The sequence below is a fragment of the Brassica oleracea genome, chromosome C2 (assembly GCF_000695525.1).
Source record: "Brassica oleracea var. oleracea cultivar TO1000 chromosome C2, BOL, whole genome shotgun sequence".
NCBI lineage: Eukaryota > Viridiplantae > Streptophyta > Magnoliopsida > Brassicales > Brassicaceae > Brassica > Brassica oleracea.
In genome coordinates, this window is record NC_027749.1 from 41052666 (window position 1) to 41056721 (window position 4056).

Consider the following 4056-nt stretch of genomic DNA (forward strand, 5'->3'; position numbering starts at 1 on the left):
CTTTGTTTTTTTTTTTTTTTTTTTTTTACCGTCTGATGTCGGATTGTTATGTAAAGTACTTCCGAAGGTTGGAGGCGTTCCAGGCTCTGGGTAGTGGCTCACCAGTTGAGGTTTCCAATCGGTAAACACCAGGCTTAACGATTTCGACTATCTTGTATGGTCCTTCCCAGTTCGTCCCCAACTTGCCGGCCTTCCATTCTTTCGTGTTCTCAAACACTTTGCGAAGGACTTGATCGCCGAGTTTTAATGGTCGAGCGTGCACTTTTTTGTTGTAATAGGATTCAGCAAGGTGTTGGTAGTTCTGGATTCGGAGCAGCGCCTGGTCTCTTCGCTCCTCGATCGCATCTAAAGCATCAAATAGCATCTCTCTGTTGAGTTCCTCATTTCATGGCATCTTTGCTCGGCGAAGGCTCGTGACGTTGACTTCCGCCGGAGCCATAGCTTCGACTCCGTATGCCAGAGAGAATGGCGTTTGACCGGTCGCGCTTCGCAGTGTTGTCCGGTGCGAAAAAGTACTCCATCCAATTCATCGGCCCAATGATCCTTCTTGAGGTCCAAGCGTTTTTTGATGCCATCGAGGATTGTTTTGTTGGTGGCTTCGGCTTGTCCGTTGCATTGTAGGTAGCGAGGCGTCGCCGTGTTCAAGCGAATCCCCCATCGTTCCAGAAAACCACGGAAGTTGTTGGAAATGAATTGAGAACCGTTGTCGGTGACTATTTCGTAGGGGAGACCGTGTCTGCAGATGATGTTTTTCCAGATGAAATTTTGGACTTCTTTGTCGGTGGTGTGGACTAATGCTTTCGCTTCAACCCACTTGGTGAAGTAGTCCGTCATTATCAAGGCGTATTTGCGTTGTCTGGACCTTGGCATTGGTCCGACGAGATCCATTGCCCAGGGCATAAACGGGTAGGGGGCCATCATAGTTCGTAGAACTTCGGTCGGGCTGTGTATATTCGACGCGTGCCGTTGGCACTTGTCGCACTTACGTGCATACGTCTCGCAATCAGCGATCATAGTCGGCCAGTAGAGACCGAGGCTTTTTACTTTAAGGGCTAGCGCTCGGCCGCCTGAATGGTTTCCCGCTGCTCCTTTGTGAGTTTCGGCCATGGCTAACGACGCTTCTTCTGTACCGAGGCATGTTAACAGAACTTTGGCAGAGGTCCAACGATGTAGTCTTCCATCGATGAGAACGTAGTTTGCGCTCTTGGTTTTCAATCGACGGGCTTCCCATATGTTTTGCGGAAGCGATCCGTCGGAGAGAAATTGGACGAAAGGGGTTCGCCAGTCGGGCGGTGTATCATCGGGTCGATCTCCTGATTCACTTGTATCCATCGCGTCTGTTGCGTCGATCGCCACTACATGGTCGCTTTCATCATGCTGAATCGGAATGGTCCGCTTTACTTGATCGCTTGGACTGCTCCCGAGTGCCGCTAGAGCGTCTGCGCAGACGTTTTCACCGCGGGGGATCCTTGTGAGCTGGAAAGACTCAAATTTTTTGGCTAGGTCCTGCACGACTTTAAGGTAAGCATCCATTCGATCGTTCTTAGCGTCGTAGTCTCCGCTAAACTGGTTAGCGACCAATTGAGAGTCGCAGTAGGCGTTGATGCGCTTTGCTTGGATTGCTTGCGCAAGGCGTAGTCCAGCGATGAGGGACTCGTACTCTGCTTCATTGTTGGATGCTTTGAAACCTAGTCGGAAGGATTGCTGGAGCAATTCGCCGCTGGGGGATTGGAGGTGGATGCCAATCTCAGAACCTTTGTTGGAAGATGATCCATCGACGTGTAGAATCCAGGTAGCGTTGGGTAGTTGTAGATCTTGCTCGAGTTCTGGCGTTAGCTCAATGAGAAAGTCGGCCAGAACTTGGGATTTTGCAGCTGGTTTGCTCTGAAACGTGACGTCGTACTCGCTGAACTCGATGGCCCACTTTGAGAGTCTGCCCGAGTGATTGGAGTTTTGCATGATGGTTCGCAGTGGTAAGTTTGTCAGGATATCGACCGAATGAGATTGGAAATAAGGCCGAAGCTTCCTTGCCGAAGTCATAACTGCCAATGCCATCTTTTCGAGGGTCGAATACCGTGTTTCTGCGTCGGTCATGCATTGACTGGTGTAGAATATCGGACGCTGCTCACCTCGATCTTCTTTGATGAGCACACTACTCACAGCCGCGTCAGAGACTGCAATGTAAAGGTATAACGTGTCACCTTTGTCTGGCTTAGCCAGCACGGGTGGTGTTGTGAGATAGCGTTTGAGCTGTTCGAATGCTTCCTTGTGTTCGTTCAAGATTAATTTCTTGTTGCCGCGCAGCAGATCAGAAAAGGGGAGACACTTATCGGTCGATCGTGATATAAATCGATTTAGGGCGGCGATTCGACCGGTCAACCGTTGCACCTCGCGACTATTTTTGGGACTAGGAAGGTCAAGGATGGCAGTTATTTTCTTTGGGTTCGCCTCGATCCCTCTTTGAGTAACTATGTATCCAAGGAATTCGCCGGACGTTACGCCGAAAGTGCATTTCGTTGGATTGAGCTTCATGCCGTACTTGTTCAAGATGAAGAAACAGTCTTTGAGATGGTCGATATGATCGGCTGCCTTTTGGGATTTCACCAACATGTCATCAATGTATACTTCCATTGTCGCTCCCAATCGCTCGGCGAACATTTTGTTGACGAGCCGTTGGTATGTCGCGCCGGCGTTCTTAAGACCGAAGGGCATTACTTTGTAGCAGTATATCCCGCATTCAGTGATTAAAGCCGTTTTATCTCGATCGTCTGGATGCATCATTATTTGGTTGTAACCAGAGAAGGCATCCATAAATGTTAGCAGCTCGTTGCCTGCCGTTGATTCGACAAGTCGATCGATATGAGGGAGGGGGAAGCTGTCTTTAGGACATGCTTTGTTGAGGTCTTTGAAGTCGACACAGACCCTCCATTTGCCATTATTATTCTTGACGACGACTGGATTTGCCAGCCATTCGGGATACTTCACTTCCGTGATGGAGCCCGCGTTCAGCAATCGGTCGACCTCTTCATTGACGGCCTTTGATCGTTTGGGGCCGAGCTTGCGCCTTTTTTGACGAATTGGTTTGAACGTTGGGTCGACGTTGAGCTCGTGTGTAGTGACGCTTGGGTGGTCAATCCCTTTCATGTCGGAGGTAGACCAAGCGAACGTGGAGACGTTATCCCTAAAGAATGAAATGATCGTATCTTTCGTGTCATCGGGAAGGTGGGCGCCGACTCGGACGGTCTTGGCTTGGTCACTGTCGTCGATGGCTACCTCGAGAATTTCTTCCTTGAAAGGATAGGTCTTCTGTATTAGTTTGGCGACTGCGTTGACGTGGGAAGTCGCCTTCCGGTTTTTTACCTCGGCGACGAGGAGATCTCGAGCAGCTGCTTGGTCGCCCCGAAGGGTGATGATCCGTCCTTCGTTTCCAGGAAATTTGATACATTGGTGATTGGTCGAAGGGATAGCCTTCATCGCGTGGATCCATGGCGTACCTAGGATTGCGTTATATGGGGCTCGAACGTCGATGACGGAGAACTTGACGTTCTTGGCGATGCCTTCGGCGTACACCCGCAAGCGTATCGTTCTGAGCATGGTTTCGGTTGACCCGTTAAAACCTGTTACCGACCGGGCTGAAGGTTTCATGTCGTCAAGGCTTATCCCCATCTTGACGAGTGTTCTCTTAAAGATGAGATCAACCGAACTGCCAGTGTCGACGAGGACTTTGGTGACCGTGCAGTCACTAATTCCGACGTCAACGAGGAGCGAATCGTTGTGTGGCATGTGGACGCCTGCCGCGTCTTGGGTAGAAAAGGTGATTGGAGGGCTAGCCTCTGGGGTGGTGGGCCAGCGCTTAGTTGTGATTGCCTTCCGTCGGAAAGCTTTCACAGACCTGACAGAATCGTTGCCAGGGGGGATCCTCCCATGATCACGTTCAAGCGCTGAAACTGCTCTTGATTTTCTTCCTCGAGTGGTCGTGTCGTTCGCTCAGCCCTAAGTGAATTGAGATGCGTACGCAGGTCTTGAGTCTTGCGTTGATACGGGGCGATCGGTTCT

The 4056-nt window shown here is 50.4% G+C and overlaps 1 pseudogene; it reads right to left on the reverse strand.

Moving 5' to 3' along the window:
* Positions 1-46: 46 nt before the first annotated feature.
* On the reverse strand, positions 47-3144 carry LOC106324246 (annotated as a pseudogene).
* Positions 3145-4056: the final 912 nt, after the last annotated feature.